The sequence below is a fragment of the Apaloderma vittatum genome, unplaced genomic scaffold, assembly GCF_000703405.1.
Source record: "Apaloderma vittatum isolate BGI_N311 unplaced genomic scaffold, ASM70340v1 scaffold12606, whole genome shotgun sequence".
NCBI lineage: Eukaryota > Metazoa > Chordata > Aves > Trogoniformes > Trogonidae > Apaloderma > Apaloderma vittatum.
In genome coordinates this window covers 54,562-68,202 of record NW_009722399.1, presented here as the reverse complement: position 1 = coordinate 68,202, position 13,641 = coordinate 54,562, and the positions used below count along the sequence as shown (strand labels likewise).

The window sequence follows — 13,641 nt, the reverse complement described above, 5'->3', positions numbered from 1 at the left end:
CAGCAAAAGCATAAGAAGCCACTGTCACCAGTTGCTGCGAGCGAAATCCTAGGCGCTGCTCTCCATCGCTGTCTGCCCACGCTGCCCGCTCTGGACCACAGGGAGCAGGTATAGAGCAGGCAGAGTCCTGGGCACCAACTGCCCAAGGATGCTCAGCCTCAGAGGAGGTACCTTTGTGGTGTCGGGATGCTGCCAGGATGGGCTGGGAAGAGGTAGCCAGCTGGGATGCCCTGGGAACAAGCTTCTCTGGGTGTCCATTCCTTTCTTTAAAAATAAAACCAAAAACCAAACAACTGAAATTGTGAGGTATTTAATTTTGGGTTGTTTTTTAAGTCCTCATTTTGCGCTTGAAATAGTCACAGCAGAGGCAATCAGGCTGAATAATGGGATCGGTGGTGGCTTGCTGGGGGCTAGAGCTACGGTTCGATATGCTCCCGGAGCTGTCAGGCTGGGACCGGAGGAGGGCTTGCTTGCGAGTGGCTTTTTAAACCCTGGGATTTCAGATGCTCCTCAGAATGAGTCGCAGCTCAGCAGCCCTGCACAGAGCAGATGAGCGGAGGGAAAGGAGATGCTTTCGGCTGAACCTAAAAAGTATGTGTCAAGAGGAAGGCTTCAGAAAGCGGGAGCTGGGCTTGGAAATGGGAAGGGAGCATTTTTCCTCTGCTTTGTTTCCTAAGGAATGGCTTAAATTAATTGCTTCTCCTTTAAAAGGAAAAAAAAATCTCATTAGAGTTGTTTTAATGTAATGAATTTTGGGGATTTGGGTTGGGTTTTTTTGTTTGTTTTTTTCGTTAATCTAACCCAAATCTCCCCCAAAGGGTGTGTATTTTCTTTGTGCTCTTTCCTCTAGATTTTTAGGATGAATTTGGAGGTTTTGGCTAATAGGAAAATTGGCTACACAGGGGAGTATGTAGCAGGTGATTGTTTATGATGCTACTCAAGTTCTAGTTGTTTAAACCGTATTGTGGTTTCATCATTAGTAGGAGGAAAATTGCAATGAAAAAGGAAATATAAATGAAGTCCTAAAGCAGATTTCAGAGTTGTTATCCTTTTGTGGAGCTGATTAAATGTAATGCAAAGTGACCTATTTCTTGTGCATTGCAAATTAGTTATGATGATTTGGGTCAGAAGACTGAGACAGGTCAGCAAACTAAATATGAAGAATTTGTGTACCCCTGTTCTAATAACCCCCATCCCTGTGTACCCTTGGCCTTATACCATTATGATACTTTGTATAGATTTTAGGATAGATTTCCTCCTAAATCTTTGATAACTTTCCTGGATTTAATTTCATTAGCCAGCCCAACCCCGGCATTCAAAAAAGTCTACCAAGAATATTTATTTCTTTTTATAGTCCTAAGAGTGGAAGAGAAAGGGTTATGGGAATGGTATGGGAGAAACTCCAGCTTGGGAGAGAAGCTGTGGATGTCATCTCCTTGCAACAGGTGATTATCCTGGAATAAAACAGGAAGAATAAATTCAGGCAAGCTTTTTATAGAGTCCTCTTAAGGTAAGTAATAAATAAGTGACAAGTGAAGAGGGGTTTGAGTGTGTAACTCATAACTACAAATGTGCTGAGTGTATTCTGACACTGCTGAAAGTCTTCACTTTTAATTGATTTTTGTCTTTTTAATCACATCTTTATTGTGGTGGCTGTGTGTGTTATTTTTGTTGTTAAACTGTCTCTAAGTTTTCCTAGGAAGTCCAAATTTTGTTCTGCATCTTTATATACCCATCAAATTTTGTATTTTGTACTTTCTTTTACCGTCGATTTAGCTGTACAAAAACATGCGCCTGTGCAAATATACCTCAGTAACTTGATTAAGGGATTTAAAATTGCTTTTTTTTTTGCCTTTTTTTTTTTTTAACGTTCCTTCTCTGCCTTCAGAAGTTGCAAATTATCCCCCCACCATGCCAGGATGTTCTGTACTTCTAGTGTGCTGGGGTGCCATTTTGCAGAGAGAGCGTGACTGCTGAAGATGGTCTGCGGTCCTTGGCCAAGCAGAGTTTGAAGGAGAATTTGTTGCGCATGTCAAACTGGACCCAGAATAGAAATGTGTGTCTGCATATAGTTGCAGGTGATTAAATGAGGGTGAATACATTCCTCAGCCACCAGAGCATGACGAAGCAATGTTACTATATGAGTTTCTCAAAGATATGCAAACATAACAAGAAATATGGAATTGCAAGACATTGCAGCTGCATTACAAGCCAAAATTTCAGACCTGAAAAGTAGGAAATCTTAGTGTGTGGGTGCAAGTGAATGGAAGGAATTACTCAGAATGCAAGTGAGAAGCAACCATTAAGCTAACTTGCAAAACCTGATTGCACTCTACTAAAGCACTCAGGAGTGTGACTGCCAGACAGCTTTTATAAATTCTGTGAGGAGGGCAGTCACCCTGCGAAATAAAACACTTCAGATGCAGCTTTGGTAGATACTAGGATCTGAGAGCATGCTATACAAATAGATAACTAACCAGTCAGAAATGCCTGGTACTGGATAGTAGCCAGTAGTACAAGATGTGATGTGACACACTCGGAATGCATGGCATCATTCTGATTTGTGGATTTTGGGCTCCTGTGCAGCTGGATCACTGCATACACTCCCAGGGGCAGCCTGTCGCAGTGAGGTCTGAGCCTGGGGTTCCTGAGAGCAGACCCAGGAAATGGCATCAGCTGCTTTGTTTGACAGCATTTCCCAAGTTGAAATACACCCTAGTAGAAAGCCCAAGAAATAGGCAGATGGCCCTTTCTGTTGTTTGTTGCGCAAACAAGGCAGACCCCTGAGAGAGGCTACTGAGTTTGACAGAGGATGCAGACTAGACTTGAATGCCAGGTGGGGATATGTGCCTGATGCCTGCAGAAATTTAGTGACTACCATCAACACAGCTGTGCTGCCAGTGTAATGAGTGGCTTGGTGAAGCCAAGTCCACTCTGACTGGATGATGAAAGAAACAATATTTAAACAGCTACAGCTAGTCAAGAGCTAATTAAGAGTGTGCTTTCTTTGTGCCCTGGGAAGTTAGCAGTGCCTGAAAAAGGACTTGATCTCAAGTGAGAAGGAAATTCCTTTGGTTTTTTTGATTACACAAAGGACAAAGTCGTTATTAATCTTATCGGTACTTCCATTGAACTTTCTGCAAACAATAACTCTAGTGATAAATAAATTACTCTTTTTTTAAAGAAAAAAAATACATAGTTCCTTATATACCTGATACCTTTTGCTGTTATTTCTATACTGAAATTTTAGCTAACATTAAATCATGTAGCTGACTAAACCTTCAGCATGATAGAGAAAGAGTGAACATGGCTTAGAAACATGCATTGTTGGTCTCGTTGTGCCCTTGCTGACATAAAAGGCCCCTCCCTCCCTGGCATTGCAGCAGACCATTGCACAGAAGTTGAGCATTAGCAAATGAAGGTTAGCAGATACAGAAGGAGCATCAGGGAGCCCCTGGCATAACACTGGTACTTTGGAAGACTCCAGTGGCACTGCCGTAGGTAAGTGCCAGTCAGTTACTCCTAAAGCAGCTCACGAGGGAAGGCAGGTTGTCTCAAATGCTGGAGGGCTGCAGGATCTGCAGTATTTGCAATCCTCCCTCGACAGTGCATGATGCTTCAAGACTCTTAGGTAAACCATTTGCAATCGAATCATTTTGTATTCAGCTGTACCAGCTGTACAGGTGCTGTGAAATTGCTTTGCAACTCTGTTAACTAGCTCAGGATTTAGCGTTTGTTCACAACAAAACAAACAGCAATAAAGTACGGTCAAAGTTCGCTACAAGTTTGCAATTAACACCAGCTACTTGTTTTCGATAGGCTCTTTATTTGTGCAGATGTCGAAAATTAGTGTCTCTCTCAACCTCAGGGCTGTTATGAGCAGATGGACCCTTTCCCCATTTTTTCATGGTGAGATGCTTTAGTGTGACACTTCTCTGGAGTTGGGTGGACTGGGAAAGGTCCAATGTGGGCTTGCATCCAGTATGAACGTGATTTGAGACACACAAAACTTTCTTTGACTTTTGTTGGTTTGGTGAGATTCTGTGTAGCATATTATTTTTTTCTGGTTTGCTTATAGGCTTTTTAAAAATAAAGGTTCAGAAGCAGCTAGTTTTTGTGGGGCTCTGCAGAAAAAGCTTGTGGGGACTCTCTGAATCATTCTGACTTGGCACAGTGAAAAAATAATCTAACCAGCTTGTGGGCTTCTCTTTCTGTAAAATGGCACTTTCTCCTCAGCTCAGAAAAGGAAGCTGCCTTGTACTGAGATTTTCTTCTTTAATAGTTCATCATGGTTCCAAGCTGATGTTGCAAAAGCAACACAGGAGTTGCTTCAAATGTACCCCATATCTGGAGATTACTGTGAGGGTGAGATGAAGATGATGTCTCTTAATATAACTTTCGTTAACTTTCGTGGAGTCTTGGAAAAATGGTTAAAACATTGTTCCTGTTTTCAGTGTGCTTCTACATATGGCAGTGGAGACAGAAGAAATGAAGCTCCTTCACTGCACTGTCTCGGTGCTGCTTCAGATCAAAGTAAAGGCACTCGCTTTGGTGTGAGATACTGTTTCTTCCTCCAAGATGAGCACTTACACAAGATAATTAAGTTGTTTATCGTTATACACACATATTCCCACCAAATGCTTCAAAGCATGCTCTGTTATTTTAGTATTTTATAAATATTTTCATTGCTGTAATTTCTCTCTAATTATGCCTGTATTGCAGTTTCTTATTATTTTTCCAGTGCTGCTTGAATTTTCCTCAGAAATAAGTCCTTAGTACTACCATAGCTTGCTAATTGTAAATGGAGTTGCCACTTTCACTCGCTCACTGCACGTTGGTCTGTTAGATCCATAAGAAATTCAGAAGTCCTTCACCCTCCAGGCATCTAGAAAAGCAACGATCTCCTTCCTCTTTTTTACTCTTTTTCCGGAGAGTGAAGGAAAGTCAAGCTACTGCCAAATGATTTAATTTGGCAATAAAGATTTGCCTTTCACTGCAAAAATGGGTTATCTTGACTGTATCTTGACTGATCATTTTCTTCTCTTCCCAATAATCTCTGTTTTCTCTATTACCTGTGTTGGCTGGGTGCTTTATTCTAAACAGACTATTTGTAGTAACTAGTGGGAATCTGTCAGACTAAAATGCATAGGCCATTGGACTAAACAATTTATCAGTGGTCCAGTTACATTCTCTAAAATGAATCATAAAATATTCCAAAACTAGATTTTTATGACATTTAGGTGTCTCTAACAGTGCAGAGAAACATCAAGGAGATTTTTCAACACAGGACAAGTAAATGTATTGTTACCATTACAATCAATAGGTGCTAAGTGCCTGAAAACCTCTGGAAATCTGTCCTCATGCAGGACTTAGAGCCTCAGTAGGAGAGAGGTGATTGAATCGCCATCCCTGGATGTGTTTAAGTGTCACTTAGATGTGGTGTTGGGTGATATGGTTTAGGGGTGAACTTGTAGTGTAGGGTTAATGGTTGGACTCGATGATCCCAAGGGTCTTTTCCAACCTAAATGAACTAGAGTGCTCAGTGCAGTCTTCCTAACCAAGAAATAGGGTCCCTTTGCAGATTATCTACTGAAATCAGTCTACAGCGTCTGGGTGAAAAACAAGTGTATAGGTACATTTGGCTTTTGATGTTTGTCCCCAGTTCCTTGTGAAAGTAAAAGAAGATAGGTAGGAAGATTTTCAGTTTGCTGAGGTAGCATATCTGCCCTCAAGTAACTGAAATAAGATTCCATTTTGCTGATGACTCAAAGCCATATTTTTAAACTGCATATTTTGGAGGATTCCATTTCTGGCATCATGGCATACCTCAGGTTGGAAGGGTGGCCACCAAGTCCCATCGCCTGCTACAACCAGAACTAACTTTAACTTTTTGAAATTTTCCAAGGATGAAGATTGTGCAGCTGCTCTGGGCCCCTGCTTCTGTCCTCCACCCATCTCTCTGAGAACTTTGCCAGTGGTGACTTGTGTCTCTTACCTCCTGTCCATTCACTGTGCGCTTCTGGGATGAGCCTGGCTCTGCTTTCTGCATGTTCCCCTTCCATGCATAAAAGAATATTAAAGAGAAGGAAGTAGATATTACATGGCCATAATCCTCAGTTTAGTGTGGTTAGACATTTCTTTGAGTTAAACAGGAATTGAATACTACACTGTTCAAACTAACATCATAAATGTGCTGCTTGAAGTTAACAGATGGAGAATGTGCACGTGCTATGTTCGTGTTCTTTCCCGAAAAGCATCTGTTGCCAGACATTTTCAGGTGTGAGATATGGGAGACGGTGGGCCTCTGATCTCTGGTTTTGCAGTTTTCCTGTTCCTCAGTGTATATGATGGAATGATGCAAATGGCATCAAGAAGTTGCAGAGTTGCTTTAAATTGCCCTCTACTCCTAACCTAGAACCCCCTACCAAAATTTCCTGTTGAAATGTAGAAATTACGTTAGTTGGTGAAGAGTGTCTCTGGTTTCAGGGCTCCATTTTAGAATATTTCCTGCAGGAGAGAAGTCAGTATGTTTATAAACAGAGAAATGCAGAAAGTGAGATGGATTCTTTGGTAAAACTGCAGTTCTTTACTCTTAGCTCGTAAAAATTGTAAAGTAAACTTTGCTAAAATGTAGTTAGGAAAGGAAGAATATTTCTACTATTATCATTGCACTGACTTCATCACAGGTGACACAATATAAAAATAGAAAGCATTTTCAGGAATCAGATGGCCACATTGCTGAAAAAAATATTAGCTATGTGTATTTTTTAAAGTAGCATTAGAATGACCATATAGGATTAGTGTAAACATCCTGCATCAACTGGTTTATTAGGATGCGTTTTCATTTTGTAAACACCTTTTGAAAAGCTGATGTCAGATGATGTTTTGGTTTTGGTTTTTTTTCACAACTCTTAAAAATAAGCACATATTTTCATGGCATCTATTTAAAATGCAGGGCCCACTTCTCAGAGCAGTTTTTGCCCATGTATCTTCTGGCAGCAGCTCAGTGGGTCTTCCCAAGAAACAGAATAACGCAATGAAAAGACTACTAATGTCTGGACTAGATGCATAAAGCCAGAGGTGACTGGTGAAGGATTTGCTCTCAGTTATCAACAATAAGAAAGAACATATTTTTTTAAAAAAAATAAAATAAAATATAGAAGTCTAGCTCTCCAGAAGCCAGTGTATAAGTTCAAGCTCTTTGAAACATCAGGGCAGGATGTTATATCCACTGGCAGAGATCAGAATTTCAAAATGTGGTGCCAATATTTGAGGACAGGGAAAGACGTTTGTTTGTGTGCTCCTGTTAAAACCAGTAACAGGTGACCACCACTTAGTAGCTGTGGTTGCTGCTGCTCAGACCAAAGCCTGGGGCTGCAGGAGCAGGAAAGGGCTTGGTCCAGGCAGTTAATGGGTGCTGCAGCACTGTGTTGCCATCAGCAGATAGTGACAGCCCATGAAATTGCTTTTCGTAGAATCATGGAGTGGCTTGGGTTGGAAGGGACCTTAAAGATCATCTAGTTCCACCCTCCCTGCAATGGGCAGGGGCCCCCCCCACTAGACCAGGTTGCTCAAAGCCCCATCCAGCCTGGCCTTGAACACTTCCAGGGAGGGGGCTTCCACAGCTTCTCTGGGCAACCTGTTCCAGTGTCTCACCAGCTTCACAGTAAAGGATTTCTTCCTCTGATCTAATCAATATCTACCCTCTTTCTATTTGAAACCATTACCCCTTGCCTGGTCACTTCACTCTCTGATCAAGAGTCCCTCCCCTTCTTTCCTGTAGCCCCCTTTAAGTACTGGAAGGCTGCTACAAGGTCTCCCCAAAGCCTTCTGTTCTCCAGGCTGAACAGCCCCAGCTCCCTCAGTCTGTCCTCGTGGGTGGATGCTCTAGCCCCCTGATCATTTTTGTGGCACTTCTCTGAACCTGCCCCAAGAGGTGCCTGTCCTTCTTGTGCTGGGAGCCCCAGAGCTGAACACAGCACTGCAGGTGGGGTCTCAACTCCAGAGACTTTTGATACGTGGTGGGCAGGCTGGAGTGGGAGCATCCTGGTCAGAGGCACCTGTGATTGGTAAAATGGAAGCAGCAGTAGTCTGGCAGCCAGGAATGAGTAAAATGGACCAGGATGAGCTACAGGAGCTCAAAGGAGGCAGAGAGGGGAGAGCAGCTCAGGCGAAGAGCCCATGTAATGCCAAAGGGTTACATTGCCAGTGAGTTCGGAGCACTCTCACCACGGAGTGGTGAGCATAAAGGGATTTCTTTGTTTTAGGTGAATTTTGTGTGACTATTAAATAGCTGCAGTTAGCAGTAAGATGCTTAGAGGGAGAAAAATAATCTATGTAAGTATAATGTGTAATAAGATAAAACTTTAAATGTTTGCTGTAGTGTGAAAATGATTTCGCTGTGAAGACTGCAAAATTTCCTATATTGAAGAAAGTAACTCTCAAGTCACGTTTTGAGTACACATAATGTTTTTTAACATGCTCTAGTGGTCTAAAAGATATATTCTGGGATTTCTGCCTACTGTTTTGTTGTTGCACTGTGCTAACTGTTCCCTCATTGCCAAACAAATATGCACTGAACTGTAATAGTCCAGCTAATTTCAATGCAGTGTTAGCATTGTTTAGATTTGTTCAGCATGCTGCCTGCCTAAGTGTGCATAGCTTGTGTTGTAATTTGAGGTGTGTTTGGACATGGCATCAGATAATTTAAAAGATATTTATGGCCAAAGGGGCAATATGGCATCTCAGGGGTCGTGTTAAGGATCTATCTGTGCAAGCCTGTGAGAGAAGGGAAGGGGAAGGCAGACTGAGCCCTCCACTCAGCTGAATATTAACAGCTTCTGGTAGTGGGCTTTTGTTCACTTTTTTTTCAAAAAAATCCTTCAGTTATGGTTGATTTTAGTTCTTTTAGGTTTTGTGCTCTCAGGTTAGATTTGGTTGTGTTTAAATAGAACTTAAAATTTCTGTAGAGGAAAATGTTGTGAAATCCTGGTTAATGCTACCTGTCTTGACTGTACAAGTACACCAATGCCAGAACAGAAAAACCTTCAAAAACCACACATTTGGTATTTTGCTTTGTAACTTTCAGACCCTGGAGTAAAAATCGTTTGCCTAAAGGTTTAGTTATAATAACTTGGATTAAGGAAGGGAAAAAATGTGCTAGTTACTTGCCAGTGCTTCCCCACAAAAACAAGGGAGTGAGCAATGGAGTGTTCCTCCCAAGGCCAGTTGTGCAGGCATGCTCAGTAGAATAACTTGAACAAGTCCGACTATGCCATCACATTTGCTAACGCCTGCCCAAACAGTGTAGATAGTACTTGAGTGGGAGGGTCCACAAGCCAGCTTGTTATTCAGCTGGGCTGATTTTTGTTGTTAGTGTTTTCTTTTTTATTTATTGTACTTGGACAAGAAAATGTGTCTTTTACTGCTGCTATTTGTCCTGTTGTACACAGCAATGGCAGTTCTTGTCCTTGTTTGTCACTTTTGGATGAACTTCATCAAATTCACAGTTCCATTTGGTAAACCAATTGTCGTCTTGATTAAACTCACGCTTATAAATATGTGTTTGAGTGTTCTTGTCTTTGGCATGTGAACTGACCGGCATGAGCTGTGGAAGAATAGTGTCGCCCAGAGACTGATAAGAAAAGTAACTTTTCCACATGTGGATGATTGTGGTTTGATTTGATTTTCTGTATTAAATTAATCTGTACTGGTATAATGCAGAACAAGAAAAGGTCATTTTGGTTTTTGGTTTCAGTTTTTAATACCCAAAGATATTCACAATATTTTCCACAAGTATTTATTTTAAATACATATTTTGAAAAATATCTGTTGCTAGCTCTACTATAGTCGTCACATAGCAGCAGCCTTCTGTTTGTTGATACAAAAGTTCCTACATACAAGATATTAATTAAGCCCCAAATTTTGCTGTCATTTCAAACCAGATGGTGCTTCATACTGAAATTACAAGGAACTTGGCAGCTACCAGCTGGTAGCTGGCACACATGGATTGCTTCTGTCTCATCATACCTAAGTATTGTTTACTACTGTTCTTTAAAATTTCCAAGAATAACTTGGGAACTTAAGTTTTTTGTACAGTAAAATCAAACTTCTGGGTTGCAGATCTACATAGCGGGTTAGCACAGGGAGGCTGCTGTGCTGTTAATTCACTTCCTTGTTAGTGCACATTAATCTCGCATGTAAGCAAGCCCTTGCTTAAGCTCATTTCAGTGTAAATAATTTCCACAAGATGAGCTTGCATCTGTGACCAAAATCAGAGCAGAAATAAAGCTTTAGATGCTCTAATATCCACCTAATGCTAATCACACAACCATTTCTGAATTTGATCCATTATTTTCTACCCCAGCCACTGAAGGGGACCTGCCCTTGTCCTTCTTTTTTAACCAACTTTTTTTGGCTTCTGCATTGAAGTCTTTATTAATCATATCAGCTGGAAAGCAGAAACAGATGACTGTAATTATTTGGACATAATTTACCACTAAAATTCAAATTACAAAAGCTTTCATAGACTTTCCTCATCCGTTAAGTTTTCCATCTTTATTCTGGGAGAAGTAGACCAAGTTTATTTTTATATCTGATGCCTGCTTCCATTGCCAGCTAGTTGAGGGACAGCTGTTAGTTGTTTCTCCTCCCTTTGCCCACAAATTTCTTAGTTACCCTGCCAGCAAAGCCCTCCGAGCAGCCACGTAGGTGACAGCGTTTTGATGTTGCAGTCACATCGCATGCAAGGGTGAGGCCACATCCTGATTTATGTGAGTTGTCAGGTCCCACATCTCACAGAGTCAAAACACAAGTGATTGCAGCATTAATTTAAAAGGAGCCAAACAAAGTAGTACAGGACAGGCAAGTATGCCAGAAGCTGGCCCTGCTGCAAATACTGGCATCTTCACGGTCTGCTTGTTTACTTTTGTGTATTTGAGTGAAATAATCAGGTCATTCTGGATGGTGTCTTAAAAATCTTCACTTAGGAAATGAATGTGTCTCCAGCAGAGTGCTTGGGATTCTGTCCCAGGACCACAAATGGAGGGAGGCAGAGCCAACCTAGGAGAAAAATGGACAAGCGAACACATCTCATGTGAGCTCTTGAACACTCATTTCATCCACTAGGGATTCAATTGACTAAAGGGTTGGTTGACTAAAGTGTAATGTCTGCATTCATTTTCTTTGTGTTAAACCATTAAAGAGAAGGAGCGAGACTGTAATTCATAAGAGAACAGGCTTTTTGTTCTACATTACACGGCTGCAGTGGTACTGAAAACCCATAAACATAGTTTTTTTGAGACAGATGTGCTGAACCCAGGGCGGCTGTGCATTACCATGGCAGTGTGAAACAGCCAAAGTGGGGGAAGCATCTCACAACATGTATTTTAACCTTGTGAGTTTTCTGATTGCATTCTTAAGGGGCCTAAATTCACAGTTAATAAAATGAATAGCCTGAGGTGTAACTGCACAGTGTACTCTAGCAGTTAGAGAACGGTGGCATAGGATGGATCCAAAATCCATACTTTGCCAAGTTTAAATGCCAAGCCTCTCCCACTAGTATAAACTGGGTTTTGCTGATTCAGACCGGTTGTTGTTGACCATACATCATTCTGGTGCTGCAGGAGGTTGATACAGACATAATCTGGTAAGACATCACAGTGACTATAGCAAATGAAACTTGCTGTGTACTTAGTTGCTGTCCTGCTTACCAAGTCATCTGAAAATATTTGTAATAGTTATTCGGGGTTTTTTTGAGTTGGAAAGAGTCACAGCAACTTGCTATATTCTCCTATAGTTTAATTTTATTCTTATTACTCAGGAGAAACAAAAAGTATCAAGAAATGCATAGAGTGGTAACAGCTTTTGAGAATATCAGCAGAGAACAGCTTCTCATTAGATTTCTTCACCAAGCTTAGATATTTTTTTCATTTTTCTTGTCCTCATCTTCATACAGTAAAATATTTACATTAGCAAATATTTAACTTGTTGATGAAAACTACCAGAACAGCTGGCTTCTCACAGGTGATACTACGGGAAAAGAGAGAGAACTTAAATTTTGCAAGTATCTTAAAGCCTTGATGATACTGATGGTTTGTCTGCAGTTGGGTGCTACTTTGTAGTGAGAACGGGTCTGTATCAGAAAAGCAGCATTTGTTCAACAGAGTAGATTTTAAATTCTCAAGCTTAAGAGTATTTAAATCTTTATTCTTAAAGTTTTCTATTGTGAAATTGTGCAAGTGAGGTATAAATTTTCTTTGATCAGCTTGCGGCTGTTTGCACTGGATTAGCCTATTTTATTTCAAAAATTCCCACTAGTATAATGGACTTTTTTTTTTAAACAAATTGAGCGCCTCTGTTGATATATATGTATGTATACAAACACATAGATATGTGCATTTATCTTCTTAGATCCAAATTACAGTGTTATAAATGGCTTTCTGTCTTTATCAGCTTCCCACATTTCATACAGCTGGATGCCTGCCACATCCTGATGTCTCAGGGTAACACCGACAGAAGAAGTAGCCGTCTTTTCATTTAGATCTTAAAGGTGTTCTTACTGCTATTAACATTGCAGCAAAATTGGCGCTGGTGTTTTATGGACTTTCATGAAGACGAGGTCCCTTCTTTAAAGCCTGTTTAATTTAAACATGCTTCACTTGAGCTTCTTGCTGAGATTGCAGGCTTTGTGTAATCCCCGATATTTATTACCTTCCAAATTTCACTCTGTAAGCATCAATACTTAATATTTCACCCAGTATTGCCAGCAAAGTGTAATCTGAGTTCACAAATGTGTCACGTGAGACATTCTCCAGCCTTTGACACAGCTCACCACCTGTAATGAGGCCAAAATGTCCAAGTCAGCTTCTCTTCAGCAGAGAGATAAGGCGAGACACCTTTGGGTGTGAAACTCATAGTCCATTTCTCAAGTGAGTTTCTGCAGCAGTGAGTTTCCCTATGGTGAAGTAAAGCTTAATGCATACGACAGGGAAACACTACTTGCCCTGAATTGCAACATCTGTATAATAACCCTCTATATAGGGGTAAAGCCTGAGCATGCCTATCAGATAAGCTGGAAAGGAAGAAAAAAAAAGGGAATTCTTTTCCTTTCTCCCCAGTTTTAGCCTCTTTGGTATGCACTGCCAGAAATGAGGCAGGGTTCTGATTTAGTACACACACACTGCAAAGAAGATTAGGTTGAGGGAAGAAGAAAGGAGTTTAAAATGGTTAATTTGTGTGCCCAAGTGGCCCTGCCCTGAAAGCACAGCACCAGTCATGCCTGGTGACACTGAACGGCCACGGCTGTGCTTCCTCGCTAGGCCACCTCCCTGTGTGCTGCATGCTCCTATGCTACCTCTCACACCGCCTTCAAGGATAAATACCACACAGGGTGACATTTTTAACTTGCTATGTAATCTCTGGAAATAGCAGGGGCAGCTTTTTGGTGCAGCCAGCACCAGCAGACGCTGCCTTTCATTTGCTTGCTACTTTTGTAGTGATGTCACCTTTGGTGAAGCGTCATGATGGTGGTAGCCGTCCTACTATGGGTAGAGTCTTTAAGATTGCTTAGAAGGTTTGAAAGCAGCTTTCTGCTTTGAAGCCACAGCTTTTGTACCATTTACCACATCACTTCAGCCCCAG

General features: G+C 41.1%; 1 protein-coding gene across 1 annotated transcript in view; it reads left to right on the top strand.

Moving 5' to 3' along the window:
- The window catches only part of LOC104275728 (melanopsin-like), a 35,219-nt gene that overhangs the window by 505 nt on the left and 21,073 nt on the right, over positions 1-13,641 (top strand). The gene's annotated exons all lie outside the window — the stretch shown is intronic.